The following is a 21539-nucleotide window of genomic DNA, read 5'->3' as shown; positions in this document are numbered from 1 at the left end:
GGCAGTAGCAAGAAACATAAATACACTTGAGTACTTGACCTGTTAACATACATTCAATTAGTTACCTATTTGAACTTATTTAACTTGATTGTATTTACAATTTGTTGAAATAACCTAGCTGCCATGATAGTCATCATGAGATGACACATAAAAAAAACGTTTAAACGAAAAAAAAAAGAGTTAAAAAAATGGTCCTACTAGGGACAACCAGACACCTCCTATACGACCTGTATAAGGCTAAACGGAGGGCTATTCGGGGCTCCTATACGCCCCGCATATGACTATACGGAGGTCTACATGGCGTATTTATGGGTTTTTTTTTTAGCAAAATGGGACGGTTTCTATAGAATTCCCCTAAAAAATCATTTTTCAAGTTCAAAATTTTCAAAATGTTGATATATTCATGAATTACATGGTCACAATATATCCAAATATGGGCAGACATTTAAGCCATTGAAAGAGACCAATCAACACATTATTTCCATCAATGGCTTGTAACCATCTATGGTGGTGTCACACCTTGGGCCTGCTTGCCTTGGCCCACATTCAAGGCCATTTAAAAACGTTTTGACACTGATTGTACTCTATTTATTTTTTCCTTTTCTTATTATGATAATATTATTTATATTCATTTCAACATTTACTATAACGCATTGGCTTACGGACATCATCTATTCTACCACTATATTTATATCTAATTAAAGTTCATATTTTTCAAATTTCATCACTTATTTTAAAACACTTCTCTCATTCTTTGTTTTTAACCAACTTTTGAACACTTATTTTATTATTTATTTTTCATTTTTATATACTCATGTAATTTGATAACGGATTAATAATAGCTTTTCATATATAAAAGTTTACTAATAGTTTTTTGTTTGTTTATTTATTTTATAATTTAGGTTAGTATACAAAGATGGTGGATGGGATGTAATATATTTTTATATTTAAAAAAAAATTAAAGATAGTAGAGCGGACGGCGGGGGAGAATGCTAATGTTGTTACATTAGCGTTGCTTGCCCCCATCATTCAAAGTTCTTTCTAGGGGACAAACGAGCCAAGCTGCTTGCGAGCTACTTGAGATTGGCCAGTTAAAAAGCTCGATCGAGTCGAGCTTAATCGAGCCCTAGCCCGAGCTCAAGCCTAAAAGTAAGCCCGTTTAATAAATGAGCCCGAGCTTCACTTATCGAGCTCGAGCCAACTCGCGAGCCTAAACGAGCCTGTCATTTATGTAATTTTAAAAATATATATATATATATTTAATACTTATTGATTAATCTATATAATGCTATGAAAATTAAATAAAAATAACTAAATAATATATATTGTTTTATACATAAATTATAATAGAAAAAATATATAAAAACAATTATAATTATATGAAAATTAATTGATAAATAGTAAACGAGTCGAGTCCGAGCCGAGCTCGAGCTTAAAAATCTACTCACGAGCCGAGCTCGAACTTTGAAAATAGAGCTCGAAACGAGCTGAGCTTGAGCTGGAGCTCTGTGTGAGTTATTCGGGCTCAGCTAGACTCATTTGCACCAGTAATTCTTCCCTGTCTCTATGAATGCTGACAAATTTCTCTTCTCATCCTCCTCCCTTCATAACACTCACATCCCTCCCTCTCTCTTCTACGTAAGCAAATATTATACCAAAACAGGATACCTATCATAATTGAAGCTGTAACAAAGAAGTGAGAACACTGTTTTCACCTTTAGGACAAGCGGGATGACACCATTCACCCTGTATATAGATACCAATTAACTTGTTAAATTTTAAAGCTGTGGTCTGTGTTAATCAACATGTTATAATAATATGCCTATATAGATTATAAAACTAATTAATTATTATTATAACCATATAAATAGATCAATTAATTTCAAACCACTTATGTAAGTTTGACCAACTTTTTGTGGGCAAGGTAACCATTTTCAACACTTGACATGTCATCCCTCCACTCACACACCTTCGGCTTTGTTTGTATATTTTGAGTGGAGCTCAATTTCCTTGCGGGCCCATTCGTGGCCCATGTATATTAAATAATTGGCAAACTGGATAGAAGTAGCATAAGATTACAACCATGTAAACTATGACAAAAATAGATAATCCTAAAAAGGGACGGCCTTAAATAACTTCACTTTGTAATTTTGTAGGTGTTGTAAAACTTTAGGAACTTTTCGGTTTGTTGAAATGCTTAGTTGTTCAATTCAGCATTCATATAAAACAAAACAAATTTATATAAATATAAGAAACTAGCACAGACGGGTAATGATTAAACAATAATATACGAGTAAACAATTATAATTGGTAATAAATGGTTACAGAGATTTAGTTGGTTTTAAATTGTAAGGATTAATACGAGAGAGACAGATAGCTTCGAACCCATATACTACATGGAAAATTGATGAAACAATAAGGCCATTTGGGTACTCTAACCCCTCTTAACTTCACATAAGTACCCCATTACTAATTTTGTCTCTTTCACTCCATCTCATCCAAAGAAAATGGTTTAATCCTTTTAACTCTATCTCACTCCTATTAATTTTTAATTTAATATATTGTTCTTTACCTTTTAACCCGTGAACAGCATAATCCATGACCCTTTTAATAACAAATTTAACACAACTGGGGATGGTTTAATCCACATTTCAAGTGTCATGTCATCTTTATTTATGTTGGGTATTAAAGTATACCAGTAGGCCTAATATATGGATTAATAATTATAAATGGTAAGGAATGATTTTAGAGGTTTAGTTGGTTTTAAATTGTGAGGATTAAAATGAGAGTGACAAGTTGGAGAAAACTCACCCGTCCGAAGACCCATTGCCGGATGCCCTCAAGATCGAACTGGAGATCACAAATATCTCAGTCTTCCTTCATTGAGCCACCATGTCCCTCCAAAGTGTTGTAAGTGAGAATTGAACTTGGGTCTCCATTGAGAAACCCAAATTCTCTACCACTACACCACCACATTGAAAAGAACAATTGTAAGCATGGTTAGATCAGATTACAGAATCAACATTCGTTTTTATTTTTCAAGAATTACGAATTGAATTATTTTAACGTTTTTCAAACCTTGACATTTTTAACATCATCATAAATGTCTGTTAAACTACTCTAATATGTTGCAGGAGACTATTAAAAGTCTTAAATAAAAACAAATTTTTATTAATATAAATTACAATACAAAAAATGAATCAAAGCACTAACTCACAATTCTTTTGGAATTAAACCACAGTCACAAAATTCGCTCGCCTTGCCACGAATTTTGTTTTGGTTCATGATGTATCGAATCGAAATTCGCTTCCGTACCACTCGCCACCTAATTCGTGTACCCAATTCGCCAGTTCGTTGATCCAATTTAACGAATTTGGTGTCCCAATTGAACAAAATAGGTGTTCTAATCTAATGAATTCGGGTTCCAATTGAACGAATTCGGTGCCAATGGTTCATTTTCTTGCCGAAAAGAGGAAGAAGGAAGAGATCGATGAGGAAGATGGGAGAAAAAGAGAGCGGCCGAACATGTTTTGTTATTTTAGAGTTTAAAAAGTTTAGATAACTTAATATTTAACCCCCTACTCTTTCATCTTTTACATTTAGTCCCTAAAGTTAAGAATTTTTTACATAAAAACTATTAAAAGTGTAAAATTAGTTTGTGTATTCTAACAATTAATCCCCTCTATTCTCACTAGTTTACATTTGATTCTTAAACTTAAATATTTATACATAAAAGTATTAAATTAAATTTATAATATATATCAATTATAAATAGCTAGTTTTTTATTTGGGTACATCGAACCACTACATGGTACACTGTACCGGTTCATACGGAAATGAGCATACCCTCTTCCGTACCGAATATGTTACCCTTAGCGAATTGCGTACCCGAACCGTGTACCCGAGCCGGAGCGAACCGGTGACTATGAATTAAAGTACTACAACTGTAAGATCAAAAAGAAAAGGAAAAAAAGTAAAACTAGAAAAATGGTTGAAGATTCGTGTTTAACACAGTCTCTTAAAATAGATTGCGGGTCTCGTAAAAGAATTCGCCAATTTCACAAGGTATAAAAGTTGACGTGATGTATACTACCAAGAAGGACACTAGCACCTGAATTGGAACTCAAAACTCCACGATAGGAAGGACTTAGAAGAAACTCTTTCAAAGTGAATGTATTATGCTGTAACTTTTGGGTTGGTGTATTTGTAAGCAAGACTCTCTTTGCTTTTAGAGTTGTCTTAAGAACTAATGACAAAATAAATTGCGTTGAAGGTCTTCCATGCTTTTTATTAAGTTTAATTAATACTAGCATCCAATATTTATCCTTTCAAATTTTGCATTCAATGGAGGAGTCCAATAGTCTCGAAACTACTAAGAGCTAGAACAGTTGCACATGAACCGTGCATGCTGGCACCCAACACAGCCGCGCCACCCTTTTCTAAACACGCAGAGCGCGCGCCACCCAGTTTGCTAATTGATTCCCCCTCGTGCGCCATCTTGATTCATCCAGGAACGTCTCCAAGAATGGTAAAAAAATTTTGGCTTAAGGCAGAAAAGAATTGGGTCTTAAGTTAGTTGAGTAATTGGGTTTAAAGCATGAAGAGTACATATTTCATATATATATATATATATATATATATATTACAGATAGGCAACCAATCAGCTTTCTATGAGAGGCCGTAATATTAATTATGATTCCAACTCCCACACAAACCATCCCTACCGGCCACTTCAATCGAACCGTCGACCTCTTCTTCTCTCTTTATACGTTACAGCCTCAAACCGACCCCATTCCATTATTATTACAAGGCTTGAATGCTGATCGGTTACTATTCCTATCTATTTAAATAGTAATCCCAGTTGTTGGTTGTAGGCGGCAGCCATCTGCTGATGCCAGTGCTCCAGTGTGGGGAAGTCGCCGTCATCGTCGATTGTGGTAATTTGGTGGTGGACGTTTCTGTGGGCGATTGTCGCATCATTGTTCGAAATGGGTTATCATGTTCATGAATTTGGTTAGTAGCAGCTTCAATTTTGTAATTTTATTTATAAACTCATATTAATGTTTGCCAATTTGATGATTTATGCAAAGCATGTGACCCAATTCAATACATAAAATATGGGGCTTATCGTATTCCACAGGTAATTGTACGTTTCATTCCAACCTGAACCTGCTGCTATCTAAATGCTACACTTATCCAGGTATGTTTTGTATATTATTCCAAATTTCTTTTGATTGTAATTGTTCATGTTCATGCTTTATGTTAGTTAGCTATAATGTTGTGTATAGAGTGTAGACTGCTAGATTTGAAGTTCGATTTGGGTTGGTTCTTTGGATTGATTAATGATACAGATAGATTTGATGCTTTTGGTCTGTCTAATATCTCCACTCTTCATGTTTGTTTAATAGAATTCTAACTTTAACTTTTTATTTTATTATTATTTTAGTTTTGAAATTAGAAATAATCTCTGTGATTTCTTAATTTGCTTTTAGCTAATCAAATACTCTACTTTGTTAGGATGAGAACTTCATCCCAAATTGCATAATTCAAGTGCGATGACAAAGATGCTACAATCAATTTGTCAATATGTATTGATTTCATTTTTTTGTTATCTTATAAATGTTCTATTTTGGAGGAAAAGATTATTATTTTTTATCATACTGACAATTACGTTTATTGATATATAATATCTGCAAAATCTGGATTATGGCATGATTTAGCATCAAAAGTTTTTGTAGTTCCAACATTTGATGGCTCTTCTTTTCTCACCTAAAACTTCAGATATTTTATAAAGTTTAGGGTCAAAGGTCAACACAACACTGGCCCGTCTATACTTGAAATCGTGTAACTTGACCTCGACATGTTTAACCCTTTTATTTAAACGGGTTGATGGTTCGGCCATGTTGGAAGTGTGTTAATTGGGTTGGAAAGTTGTTAAAAATAATTTGGTCATTTCACATTTTCATTTGTAGGTCCCGTCACATCGAGCCATAAGAAACTGATATGTGATTGCAAATCTTATTTACTTAGGTATTCTGGTTTGTCTAGAAATCAAGGGGCAAACAAATTATTAAGATTTCTTTTTCTTTAATTTAAATATTAAACTTTTAACAAATATTCTGAGAATCCGATTCTGAATTAATGGCAATGGAAATTGAAATAGAATGAAGTAACATAAACTGTAATTGAATTGATATTAAGAAGATGATCCAATATCCGCTAGCTGTGTCTTCATATGCAGTTGTGTAATTGATATTTTTATTTAATTTGTTGTAGGGAGGTTAGATATGAAGAGTGGATGTATCAATGGAGGAAGCCCGTGCAGCATGCCATCAGCAACATCTAAAGGGATACAAGTATTCACTTATAAAGAGTTGCAATTAGCTACTAACGACTTCAATGAAGCTAACGTTGCAGGCAAGGGCGGTTTTGGGAATGCCTATCGTGGTACGCTGCGTGACGGCACCCTTTTCGCCATTAAAATGCTTTGTAAGGAAGGCAAGCAAGGAGAGCGTGCATTTCGGTCTGATGTATTTATTATGCATAAACAATTTTACAAAACGATATAAAATATTATTTTTAATTTTGTTTTAACTGTGATAAATAAGACGGCTATATATGTAGGAAGATTTATTAAGTCGTTTGCATTGTCCATACTTGGTGGATCTTCTTGGATATACTTATTGCTAGAGCTTAATGACGGTCAATCGCAGGTGTTGAATTTGAATACATGCCAAATGGTTTCATGACCATTTGCACCTTAATGACGGTCAATCGCAGGTGTTGAATTGGGGAACCCGATTGAGAATCACGCTTGATTGTGCACGAGCCCTTGAGTTTCTCCATGAGCTGACCGTCCCATCAGTTATACGCCGAGATTTTAAATCTAGCAATATTTTGTTGGACGAAAACTTACGTGGAAAAGTGTCTGATTTTGGGTTGGCGAAGATTGGATCGGACAAGCCAAATGGCATGATTTCGACTCGTGTTTTGGGAACTACTGGATATTTGGCACCCGAGTGAGTTATTCATCTGTTTACACATGTTTGGTTGAGTTGGCTTGAAACACTTTAAGGTGACAAAATAGGCTTAACGGGTTGGTCGTTGGTCAAAATGAAATGAAATGAAATAAAGTAGTAAATCATATATGATTAGTATAACTATATTTTTAAATAATCTAAATTTGAAATATAGTCATAAGAGGTTTTATACATTACACATACATTTTAGCCTTCTTTTAAGATATATTTTTTGTTATGATCCATTTACCTCATTTGAAGTAATCAATAATCATATATTTCTTACCCAGTATTAGGTACGCTTCGACTGGGAAACTTACAACCAAGTCAGATGTCTAATAGCTACGGTGTTGTTTTGCTAGAGCTTTTAACGGGACGTATACTTATTGACACTAACCGCTCACCCGGAGAGCATGTCCTTGTCTCCTTGGTAAGTATGCTCATTTGTTTGTGGATGTGGTTGTTTATGTATAGAGGTGGGTCCAACAACGAAAAGAGGTGGATCCACCTATGAACAATAACAAATGTGTATGGTTTGTTTATTTCATTTTATGTGGTTTAGCTAAGCTTGGTTGATTCTACTTAACCCTTTAGGCTCTTCCAAGATTAACAAATAGAGCCACAGTTGAGGAGATGGTTGATCCAAATCTACGTGGTGAGTTTTCGAGGAAGGATCTAATCCAGGTTAGTTTGGTTTGAGTCGACCCGTTTATTTGAATGCTTAAACAACTCAATCTGAACATGACCTTTTTAATTATACAGTCAATCCGAACAACCTATTCAATCAGATGAACATTAACCAGGTTGGTGGGTTGTAAAAAATGAGTTAAAAGGGTTAGCGGGTTGACTTTTAATTAAAATATTATTTCCAATTTATTTATATGGTTCTTTTGGGCAATCATATTGACTCGTCACTCATGGATATATTTCCCATTTTATTTGATATTGTTTATGATCCTACGATAGGGGTTCATCACGGTTAATGGGCTGATTGATTCTAGCTCAGCTCGACCGTTATATAGTTTATTATATGCATACATAACTTTAAATAAGTTCTAAAGCAACACAAGCTTGATAATGTTTCCTAGGTCTTCATGTTAACTATTATGATATAGAAGCTTTAATAATTTAAACCAAGTCGATTTAAAATAAATTTTGATTCAGAATTTATGCTTTATAGCCATCTTTTATTTTACTCATTTGACACATTTGAGATTGGGTGACTTTTGATCCGTTTAACTCAATTTGACTTGTTTTTCTATCTTTTTTTTACATGAGTCATCAAAAATAAATTATAAAACGATGACTTTTGACTCATTTGACCAAACTTGACTTGTTTTTCTAGCTTTTATTTATTTTTTGTTTTACTCATTTGACCGATCAAATTAATACGATGACTTTTGACTCGTTTAGCTTGTCTTTTTGCGTATTTTTTTCACTCACTTTGACCCATTAGAAATAGCCTGAATCAATCTATTCACAAGTAAACAAGTCAAATCTTGCAGCCTCTATTTATTACTTATTTATTGTGTACAGGCTGGAGGATCACATGGCCTATAGGCCAGTCTTGCATTACATTTTCTCTCATAAACATTCATGCTGGAGTTACAAGTTCTGCACCTGCACTGTTTCAGGAAGTTGCTTTGACTGCATTAACGAGTCCACCAGAATACTATACATCTTTGAAAACAGTAAGGATTTTATATAATCTAATCATCTCGTGCATCTACTTTTAAGTGTGTTATTTTTTTATATTGGGTTCGTTGGTACTCAGGTGTGCGAATCAAAACAAGATTTCGTCCTCAAGTTGCTTGGTGAAGCTGGGTTTGAAGGTTGAGTTTAAACCGCTGGGTTCATTTTTTATGTTTGCAGCGACTCCAAAGACTGGCAAACTAACGCATTTATGTTTCATTGGAGTCTGTTTTATGAGAAAATGATTATGGTAATGTTGGATTTTCTAGGCTGAATTTGTGGAGGAATTGATAAAAGAATCTAGAGTAGTTGTTCCTGTATGTGGTTTCTTTCATGACAAACATGATTATCATAATAGATTCATCAGATTTGCTTTGTCTTAGATGCTATTTTGAGCTTCGCAGCTCATAAAATGCATCATAAGTTGTGTAAGTGTGAACCAATATGTGATAAAATATGATTTATTTTGGGGCAAGAATATTTATTCAGTTTTATTGTTATTATAATTGTTCTTTGATGTAAATTGGTATCCTAACCAATCACCATACTACAAGATGAGATTCGATAAAAGCTAATTACATTACATGGATGCTCTAAAAGATATGATCATCTTACTGCTTTTTTTTTTTAAATTTTGTTATAATTGTATGCACTCGTAACACGTTTGATTCTTTTCGCTAATATAAAATAACTGTTATACTTCTTTAGTTAAAAATATCCAAATGCCATGTATTCAATAAATTGATCGGATGGTATAAATTTAAGAAGATTTAACGTTACTTAAAATACAATTTCAAATTTCAAAGATACATGTAGAGCTGGAAAGAAAAATGGTTAGTGATCCAAAAGCAATTCTCAACCCGATCCGAATGGGTAGCAAAAATGATTTTGGTGAGATATATTATTTGCTATTGGATCTTCGTCAGCCAACGTAAAGGTTCTTGTGATTAAAATACATAAAAAATATATATAAATAAATAACTTATGATTTGTTTCCTCTCCCAACCCAACGGCTACGTATTGGTATTGGTTCAGATTATTTCCAACAAAATAGGTTAACCGTTGATGTTATTGACATGCCTGTAAAAGAGGAAGAGGGGGGGGGGGGGGTTCTTCTACATGTATTGACCAACTTAAGCGACTCAATGCTGGCAATCTAACCCTCTAAAGAGTTTCTAAATTTTTTATTGAATAACGCCTTCAATGCCCTTTTGGGAAGGATGCTTGCAACAAAAGAAACGACTATACTCTATCCTTAAATATTCCACTAGAAAAGGCTACCAACAAAAATGAGTTTTATATTTTATCTCTTCTAATAATAAGTATTTTTATCTCTTCTAATAATAAGTACGTATTTGTGGTTAATTTATTTCTGTAGCTGAGGTTGTTATATAAATTTCGTACTTTAGTATCGTAAAATATGTCGAACATAAATTTTGCTATATCAAACAGTGGTACCATAATGAACTGAATCACTGCCTGATCGAATTCGCATTGCATCCCCGTCACAAAGCGCGGGCTCATCTACTAGACACAAAGCCACACACCATTCTTTTTTGGTAATAGTATAACAAGCTGCTCTAATACTTTTGCAATGACACAATTGAGAAAATGTGATCTATAAGTAACATGACAAAAATCTTATAATGAACCCGTTAACAAATTGTGTTGGCCCTTGCTACCAAAGTCAAATGTGCATGTCCATTGTGGTAGCAAAATTCGGGTTTTGATTTTTACCTTAATACTTTGGTTTATTACTCAAGACCGACCCGAACCCGATTCTTCTAAAGCTCGATTGAATCGGTGTTGTGTCCCCGCCGCAACGTGCGGGCTCTTTGCTAGTGTATATATATATATATATATGGTTAGGTTAGAATAAAAACCCACTTGAGTTGTGAAAACTCTAGAAACCCATCCTCAACCACATGTTTTTAATTAAAGATTAAATATTGTGGTTCACAATTAAAGTTAATAAAAAATATTAAAGTTTTCTTACACTTTCTCTCTCCTGAAAACATATATATAAATTACTAAAAAAAATGTAAAAAAACTAGCAAAACATTTTTTTTAATGTTTTCGATGTTTTGTATTAAATGTAACAACATATATTACATGTTACAAAAAAAAAACGATGTTACATAGGGTTTCGGTTTTTTCAACTCAAGAGGATTTTCAAACTATACTTATATATATATATATATATATATATAGGGATAGGTTATTATAAAAAGACAATGTTTCCTAGGAATGGTAAGAATAATTATGGGCCATTAGATTAGGGGATCCAAGGGTTGAGATTTAAAATTACCAAAAACCGACATATTTCCTAGAATTATTCTTTTACCATAGGTTTTAATGCCAAATGTCAAAAATATATTGGTTCTTACCATTCCTAGGAAACTTTTTATTTTTATTTGAACCATTTTCTATATAGGTTTAAGTTCAGAAGAGAAATGAGATTACTGTGAGAAATATAAGAAATGAATATGGGCCACTAATTTTATTTGAGGTTTTAAATGTTTAAAAATAAATGAAAAAAATGTACATGCAACAATAAATGTATTCCCTCTCTTCAATTAATACAACTAATACAACCATAATAAACCACTCTCTAATTATGGATACACATATCCTATAGGTGTGTAGATTATATGTTTTTCATTCTTAGAACAGGTGTATGTTCTATGCTTTTGTTTAGGTTGTATATTTTTTATTGATATGTAAGATTGTTTTTTGTATTATTCATCACAATGTACCTACGTGTTGATTGATATTGATATATAAAGTTGAAAGAAATTGGTTTTGGAGAGAAAAAAAAATTAATATATGAATAAATTGTATTTGTGTAGGATAAATTTTCGAGTGTAGGTTATATGTTTTTCGTGTGTAGGTTATACGTTTTCTTGTGCGTGTGTAGTTTATTGATGCTGAATTTTGTGTGTCGGTTATATGTTTTCGTGTGTAGGTTATATGTTTTCTTATTATTAGAACAAGTGTAGGTTATATGTTTTTGTGTAGGTTGTATACTTTTTTGTTGATATTCTATTCATCACAATGTAACTATGTGTTGATGGATATTAATATATTGAGTTGGAAGAAATTTGTTTTGGATAGGAAGAAATTTTAATGTATGAATAAATTGTGCTTGTGTAGGATAAAAATTCAAGAGAGAAAAAATAAGTTATAAAAATAAATGAATTCTTATTATTTTCCAAATATAATAATTTGATTAGTTATATTAATTGAATAGATAACTATTATATTTATTAGTTATATTAATTAAAGAGAGAGCATGCATTAATACTTTCCCTATTTATCTTTAAGCATTTAAAACATAAAATAAAACTAGTGGCCCATATTTATTTTTCACAGTAATCTCATTTCTCTCCTGAACCATCCCCTATATATATATATATATATATAATTTTAAAAATAAAAATTCAGGCATATCGAGGTCACTTGACCACCTGGCCTGCCTGTTGGCGACGCGCAACATATGCGCTTGTTCCTCGAAGCAGATCAGGTGAGCACACAATCGTGATCTAATCCGCGTCAACCGAAGCTTCTGAAGTATTAGACCTGCAAACCTGGTTAAAGGTACAAAGGTGGCTCGCGGCAACGTGTGTGTTTGAAGTGTTAGAAAATAGTAATATCAAGGGATCCTTTTTTATTATTTCCAATTTTGATATGTCAACAACAAGAGGATACAGCTAAGAAGGACCGTTGAAGGCAAATCAAATGATATTTCATTCCTTTTTATTTTGTATTTCCAAGTTGAGACTTCCTCTATTTATTTGTAATTCATTTATCAATGTAATCAGACTCAATACAAGCAATATAGAAACAACTCTCTATTTTTCAATTTTAAACATGGTATCCAAGCATGGCGTTTGATCTTAGGATTACCTGCTCATAATCAACCTTTTTTTCTTCCAAGCCTCTCAATCCCATCATAGCCACCATGTTTGAAAACAATAAGAATAATGATCTTGCATTAGAGATCAGTAGCATTCTCAAAAACAGTCTCTGCGACTACAATCAAAACCATCCTAATTCTCAACAATCAAAATCTAATTCTATAAACAGCGAGGCGACAAGGTCGGTTGCTGTGACATAAGTCAATTTCGGGTCTTGTTTGTATTCGTTTTTGTATTTGTTTATTATGTAAACCGACCCGATTTGTAAACCGAAGCTGATGTTATAATCAAAATGATGGATTTATGTTACAATATTGTTTCACACTTGTTGGGTCTTGAAAACATCCTATTTTTATTTTTATTTATTTATTATTTATTTATTTTTTTGTTGTTTTGTGTTTTTGTCTTGATCCATTTTGCATTAAAACTCTTGTGTCTCACACCGATATTTGACCACCAACATAACCCTATATATACACCACCTTTCCTCTTCATTTTCCCTTGCTACAACTCCAAAAAAAAAAAACTCTCTCAAACATCAAAGATTCAAGGTTATCTTCTTAAGTGTTCTTGAAGGATTTTGGTCTTTCATCTTAATTAGTTTATGTAGTCTTATTAATACTTGTTTATGGTTGTGCAACATATATATAATATACACCCCTTGTTTACCTTTGGTAGTTACTTCTCCGATTCCGGTCGGTGAGGTTTCGGACCCCATAAGGCAAGGCTTCATGGAGGACTTCGTGTCCTTGATATATATACATCTATATAACTTGTTCATACATATTAATCTTGCTTATTTTAGTTTGTTGGTCATGTTTACAAGTTCCATGGTTATGGGTTTTTAAGAGTCTATGCTTCGGTTTAACCGTAAATAGCTATAAACCGTAAACCGAACTTTGTTACTAGTTTTGTTTGTTTAAACATACTTAGTGTTAGATCTAAGTTTCTAAAATCATTTTTACAAATTCTATGGTTATGGGTTTATAGAATCTTACCTCGGTCTTAACCCGAAACACGATCCGAACCGAAAACCGAACTTTTGTTTAAAGACTTTATTGTTAACTTTTGGTTTTTTTTTATCTGTACGTTATTATACAAGTTATTTAGTGTTTGGACATGTGGAAACCATCTATGAACTTGTTGTAAGATGGAAACCGAACCAAACCGATTCTTGCTCGCTTAAGACACACAAGTGTGTTTTTTTAGCCATCAAGACTTGTATATTTCTTTAAAAATAGTTACAAATTGATTTTTAAATATTTTCTTAAGTACTTGGAAATGTTGGATCCAACTTGATCTCATAACAAAGTTTGGACCGACAAAACCGAACACTCGCTTAACGTGCGTTGTTAGTTCTAAAACAATGGAACTACATACTTGGTTAAGTCTTATTAAATTTTATTGAGTTATCTCATAACATTCGATATTTTGGAAAGTTGACTTTGGGTTTGACCAATTATCAAGACCCGAACCGACAACCCGAACACTAGATAAAAAAAAACCCATTTTAGTATCTTTATTCCAAAGGGATTTGTATTCTTGCATTTTACCCACCTTATTACTTAACATATGTTGAGTAAATATTAAGGTTAGATACTTTAACCCGGTTTCGAGCAAACTTACATTTTTAAAGAGTTATTATTATAAATTTTTAAATAGTCACATTTTAAACCTTGAACTTTAATTATTTACATTTCTCAACATTTATTTTGTTTAAAGACCTTCAAGACAACCTTTCTAAATTCAAGACTTCTTTTCTTTTTAGGCATTGTGCGTTAAACTCGTCGTTCCGACAAATCTCCAAATTATCATCTTTCAAGTTTACTACTTGAAGGTGAGTACTTCATACCCCATTTTCCATCTTTTATTTTGGGGGTGACAGATTGGTATCAGAGCCATGATAATAGGATAGGTGGTTAGACGTAACGACCTAGTATTGTTATGCTTAGGGTCCTATACGTGTGCTCATACATGTTTACTCTATTTTGATTGTTCATATCGCATATTCTTTATAAACTTGTTTAAAATTCACCAATATCCCAAATGTTCACATACACACACTTTCATAGTATTTCCAAGGTATCATTTCCTTAAAACGCAAAAAGTAGATTTTCATTGTGTTTTATGGATTACAAGATTAACTTGGATCCCGTTGTTTATAATCCCTTAAAGGTTGCATTTATATCGGGTTCGTAGCCCTCATAGGAAGCGAGACATTATAAAACGACCATTTGACAAAAAGATTCCAAGAATCGAAGGTGATTTACTTACCTGGAATGGTGGGATTATAGTGCTCGTTTTCTAGGCCACAAATCATGTTATACATGTCAATACTTTAAGTAGTCGAATGCGAGCGTTCCGGTCGCCATCCTAATTTTTCGGTGTCAAAACAATAGAACTACGGTGATTCGTGGACTAGTGCTTTGACATGACGTTGTATCCCGATTTATGGTGTTATTATCGTTATTTGAGTCGAAAACATGAAAAAAAATTGCGGTGATTCGTGCACATGTTTAGACTCCAACGTTGTGTTTTATAAATTTTTTTTTTGAGTTAGAATATCAAATCATGGTGGTTCATGTATGATTTTCCGACTCTATAAACCTCAAAATCTCACATTTTTAAGCTTTAACCCCTCAAAATCTCAAAATCATTTACGATTGTTTCCAGTTTGTTGTTTATATACAAAGATTTATATTTTATCTAACACTAACATCTACTCCTCACTAACTCTAGGATTCACAATCAAAAAGAAAATTTAACTTCACCTTATTCTTATTTTATACACTCTCATATCCATTTCTTTTTTACCTAAAACTTATTCCATTTCTTTATAATCTTTTAGCATGCCTCCACTAAGACCGCGCAAGAGCACCAACCGACGTATGGCTGCTTTTATCATCAAGCAAATGGCCGCTGTGATTCCCGAACTTGTAACTCAAATCCAAGCTACCCAACCTCCTCCACCCGTTGTTGCACCCGTTGTTCCAAGCTACTCAAATCCTACCCATATAAGCAATTTACTTGTGCCAACCCAACTGAATTCTGGGGTACGAACTGTGCGACTACCTTGTTGCAATGGTTCGAGTCTATGGAGAATGTGTTTAGATATAGCGAGTGCCCCGAAGCGAAAAAGACAAATTTCGCTTCAAGCATGTTTAGAAAAACCGCTCTAACATGGTGGGGTAGTGTCATGCATCTCCAAGGGTCGGAAACGGCTATGGCTCTTCCATGGTCCGACCTCAAGGCACTCATGATGAAGAAGTTTTGTCCCAAACACGAACTTCAGAAGCTTGAGGAGGAATTTTGGAACCTCAAGCAAGATAGTGGTGATAACGTCGCTTACTCACTCCGTTTCCACGAGTTGAGCATTCTCGTCCCTCATTTGGTTACCCCGGCTGAGCGTGAGCTTGACAAATACATTGGGGGTTTACCTATGCAAATCCGGGACTCATTAATGAGTAGCAAACCTGTGAATCTTGAGGATGCCATTACTCTAGCCGGTGCGCTATCGGAGAATCATGTGAAAGCGGGTACCCTAACCCTCAAGAAACCAAACGAAAAAGCCAAACCCGAGCCCGCACCACAAGCCAAGGTTGAACCCGCACCACAAGCCATTAACTACTCCAACTCTTCCCGTCACAACAATAACAACAACAAGAAGAAACCCAAAACCAGCTACCGAAACTATGCCGTTACCCAACCCCAACCTCAACAACAAACCCAAATTCCACCCCAAACCCGAAAACCCTATACCGGTACCACCCCACTATGCAACATTTGCCAACTCCATCACCCACCAAACATGCCTTGTCGCCATTGTACCATTTGTAACCGACTTGGTCATCTCAACACCACATGCCGATCCGCACAACGAACCCAACCTAACCAACCAAACCAACCAAGAACTTTTCCCCAAAATACTCAACACCGATATGCACCTTACCCACCAAACCAACCTCAACAACCCCGAGCTTGCTACAATTGCGGTGACCCTAACTATTTCCGCAACAATTGTCCTCGCCTCATCCTTACTAACCAAACCATGACCGCACCTTACTACCAAACTCAAGCTTACCAAGTTCAAACCTACCAACCTCAACTTTCCCAACACAATGCACCACTCATCCAACCCATCCAAGCCATACAAGCACCACCTCCTCCACCACCGCAAGCACCTCAAGTCAACCAAGGCAATCAAGGACGAGCTTTCATGATGAATGTTAATCAAGCTCAAGCGGCAAACGATGTTGTGAACGGTATGTTTTTAGTGAACCAACATTTGGCTTCCATTTTATTTGATACGGGTGCCGATAGAAGTTTCATTTCTTTGAAATTTGAGTCAAAAATTGCCGTGTCTCGAACCAAGCTTTCCCGGTCGTTTTCTGTTGAAGTCGCCCATGGGAACTCCATCACCATAAATTCCGTCGTCTGCGATTGTACTCTCGTTCTTGCTAACCATAAATTCTCCATCGATCTCATCCCGATGCAAATGGGAAGTTTCGATGTCATAGTAGGCATGGATTGGTTATCTTTGCACCGTGCCGAAGTTGTTTGCTTCGATAAATTCATTCGCATTCCGCTTGTTAACGGTAAAATCCTTAAGGTCTTCGGAAAAGCTACTTCGAGAAGGCTTAATCTCATGTCGTGCTCTCAATCGCAAAAATACTTTCGCCAAAAGTATGCTCCGCTCCTGGCTCTCTTGGCGACAAAAGACAAAAAAGAAAGGAAAATCCAAGATATTTCTATTGTTCATGATTTCCTCGATGTCTTTCCCGACGATGTCACCGGTCTTCCACCCGTTCGTTCGATTGAATTTCGAATCGATATTGTGCCCGGCGCGATGCCAGTGGCCAAGGCTCCTTACCGTTTAGCCCCGTCAGAAATGCAAGAATTATCGAAACAACTCGAAGAACTTTCCAATAAAGGTTTCATTCGTCCTAGCTCTTCTCCTTAGGGCGCTCCTGTTCTCTTCGTGAAAAAGAAGGATGGTTCGTTTCGTATGTGCATCGATTATAGGGAATTTAACAAACTCACAATTAAAAATCGTTATCCCTTGCCACGAATCGACGACCTATTCAACCAACTTCAAGGCGCAACTTGCTTCTCCAAAATCGATCTTCGATCAGGTTATCATCAATTGCGTGTTCGCGAAGAAGACATTCCAAAAACCGCTTTCCGTACTCGATATGGACATTTCGAATTTTTGGTTATGCCATTCGGGTTAACAAATGCACCTGCGGTGTTTATGGACCTCATGAACCGCGTTTGCAAACCATTCCTCGAAAAATTCGTTATTGTCTTTATTGATGACATTCTCATCTTTTCCAAATCCAAAGCTGAACATGGGCATCATTTGCGTTCCATTCTCGAACTTCTTAGAAACGAACGACTTTATGCCAAGTTCTCCAAATGCGAATTTTGGCTGGAGCAAGTTCAATTTTTGGGACATATCGTAAACAACAAAGGTATTCATGTTGATCCCGCTAAAATTGAGGCCGTTAAGGATTGGAAAACTCCAACGACTCCCACGGAAATTCGATCATTTCTCGGTTTAGCCGGATATTATCGACGTTTCATTCGAAACTTTTCCAATATCTCTTTGCCTCTTACCTCCCTCACTCATAAAGGAAAACAATTTGATTGGGGTTCGAAGCAAGAAAAATCCTTTTGTACTCTCAAGGACATGCTTTGCAATGCTCCCATTTTAACCCTTCCCGATGGAAACGACGATTTTGTGATATTTTGCGATGCCTCTCATCAAGGTCTTGGTTGTGTCCTCATGCAACGAGGTCAAGTCATCGCTTACGCATCAAGGCAACTTAAGGTCAACGAGAAGAACTACACGACTCATGATCTCGAACTTGGTGCCGTTGTTTTCGCTCTCAAAATCTGGAGACATTACCTTTATGGTACGAAATGTGTGGTTTTTACCGATCATAAAAGCCTTCAAGACATTTTTGACCAAAAAGATCTCAATATGAGACAACGACGATGGGCCGAGTTACTTAGTGATTACGATTGCGAAATTCGTTACCATCCCGGTAAAGCAAATGTTGTCGCCGACGCCTTAAGTCGAAAGGTTAATGTTAAATCCGTTCTGCTTCTAAGCGTTGTCATTCAAACCGATCTTCAAATTCAAATCTTCCAAGCTCAACGTACCTCCGTTGAAGAAGGTAACATGTATGACGAAATGTCATGTGGAGCCGAACTTCAACTCGAAACCAAACCCGATGGTCTTTTGTACTTTCTCAATCGTTTGTGGGTTCCAAATCGCGATGACCTTCGTACTTGTATACTCGACGAAGCTCACAATTCGTGGTATTCCGTTCATCCCGGTGCGGATAAGATGTATTTCGATCTTCGTGCTACCTTTTGGTGGCCGGGTATGAAAAAGGACGTAGCGTTATTCGTATCTAAATGTCTTACTTGCTCAAAAGTTAAAGCCGAACATCAAAGACCTTTTGGTCTACTCGAGCAACCACCGATTCCCGTTTGGAAATGGAAAGACATTGCTATGGACTTTATAACTAAATTACCCAACACCCAAAAGGGCAACGATAGCATTTGGGTGATCATCGATCGTTTGACCAAATCTGCTCATTTCATTCCGATCCGCGAGAAGTATTCTGTCGAGCAGCTTGCTTAAATCTATGTCCGAGAAATCGTGTGCCGACACGGTTTACCATTGACTATTATCTCTGACCGTGATGCTCGTTATACCTCTCATTTTTGGCGTTCACTTCAAGAAGTTTTGGGAACACGTCTCGATCTTAGCACCGCTTATCATCCTCAAACGGACGGTCAATCCGAACCTACAATACAAACTCTCGAGGATATGCTACGAGCATGTGTTCTTGATTTCGGTGGGAATTGGGATTCTCACATTCCGTTCATTGAGTTTTCTTATAACAATAGCTACCATTCGAGCATTGAGATGGCTCCTTTCGAAGCTCTTTACGGTCGTAAATGTTGTTCTCTGATAAGTTGGAACGAAGTCGGTGAAGCTCAAATCACGGGACCCAAAATGGTTCAAGAAGCCACCGACATTATTGATCGAATCCGTAAGAACCTCCTAGCCGCTAGAAGTCGTCAAAAGAGTTACGCCGACAAACGGCGAAAACCGATCGAATTTAATGTTGGCGATCTTGTCCTTCTAAAAGTATCTCCTTGGAAGGGGGTAGCCCGTTTCGGAAAGAAGGGTAAACTAGCTCCTCGTTTCGTTGGTCCTTTTAAAATCCTTGAGCGTGTTGGAAAAATAGCTTATCGACTCGAACTACTTTTTTGTTGATATTCTATTCATCACAATGTAACTATGTGTTGATGGATATTAATATATTGAGTTGGAAGAAATTTGTTTTGGATAGGAAGAAATTTTAATGTATGAATAAATTGTGCTTGTGTAGGATAAAAATTCAAGAGAGAAAAAATAAGTTATAAAAATAAATGAATTCTTATTATTTTCCAAATATAATAATTTGATTAGTTATATTAATTGAATAGATAACTATTATATTTATTAGTTATATTAATTAAAGAGAGAGCATGCATTAATACTTTCCCTATTTATCTTTAAGCATTTAAAACATAAAATAAAACTAGTGGCCCATATTTATTTTTCACAGTAATCTCATTTCTCTCCTGAACCATCCCCTATATATATATATATATATATATAATTTTAAAAATAAAAATTCAGGCATATCGAGGTCACTTGACCACCTGGCCTGCCTGTTGGCGACGCGCAACATATGCGCTTGTTCCTCGAAGCAGATCAGGTGAGCACACAATCGTGATCTAATCCGCGTCAACCGAAGCTTCTGAAGTATTAGACCTGCAAACCTGGTTAAAGGTACAAAGGTGGCTCGCGGCAACGTGTGTGTTTGAAGTGTTAGAAAATAGTAATATCAAGGGATCCTTTTTTATTATTTCCAATTTTGATATGTCAACAACAAGAGGATACAGCTAAGAAGGACCGTTGAAGGCAAATCAAATGATATTTCATTCCTTTTTATTTTGTATTTCCAAGTTGAGACTTCCTCTATTTATTTGTAATTCATTTATCAATGTAATCAGACTCAATACAAGCAATATAGAAACAACTCTCTATTTTTCAATTTTAAACATGGTATCCAAGCATGGCGTTTGATCTTAGGATTACCTGCTCATAATCAACCTTTTTTTCTTCCAAGCCTCTCAATCCCATCATAGCCACCATGTTTGAAAACAATAAGAATAATGATCTTGCATTAGAGATCAGTAGCATTCTCAAAAACAGTCTCTGCGACTACAATCAAAACCATCCTAATTCTCAACAATCAAAATCTAATTCTATAAACAGCGAGGCGACAAGGTCGGTTGCTGTGACATAAGTCAATTTCGGGTCTTGTTTGTATTCGTTTTTGTATTTGTTTATTATGTAAACCGACCCGATTTGTAAACCGAAGCTGATGTTATAATCAAAATGATGGATTTATGTTACAATATTGTTTCACACTTGTTGGGTCTTGAAAACATCCTATTTTTATTTTTATTTATTTATTATTTATTTATTTATTTATTTATTTTTTTGTTGTTTTGTGTTTTTGTCTTGATCCATTTTGCATTAAAACTCTTGTGTCTCACACCGATATTTGACCACCAACATAACCCTATATATACACCACCTTTCCTCTTCATTTTCCCTTGCTACAACTCCAAAAAAAAAACTCTCTCAAACATCAAAGATTCAAGGTTATCTTCTTAAGTGTTCTTGAAGGATTTTGGTCTTTCATCTTAATTAGTTTATGTAGTCTTATTAATACTTGTTTATGGTTGTGCAACATATATATAATATACACCCCTTGTTTACCTTTGGTAGTTACTTCTCCGATTCCGGTCGGTGAGGTTTCGGACCCCATAAGGCAAG

General features: G+C 35.2%; 1 pseudogene; it reads left to right on the top strand.

The window, feature by feature from the left end:
- The first annotated feature begins 3447 nt into the window (after positions 1-3447).
- Positions 3448-8856, top strand: LOC143631583 (putative serine/threonine-protein kinase PBL7; annotated as a pseudogene).
- The last annotated feature ends 12683 nt before the right edge of the window (positions 8857-21539 follow it).

The sequence above is a fragment of the Bidens hawaiensis genome, unplaced genomic scaffold (genome assembly GCF_021521415.1).
Source record: "Bidens hawaiensis isolate Kalapana, Puna unplaced genomic scaffold, B.hawaiensis_p1.1 tig00006109_1, whole genome shotgun sequence".
Taxonomy (NCBI): Eukaryota; Viridiplantae; Streptophyta; class Magnoliopsida; order Asterales; family Asteraceae; genus Bidens; species Bidens hawaiensis.
Note: the sequence above shows the minus strand (reverse complement) of the source record. Positions and strands in the feature narration are given on the sequence as shown.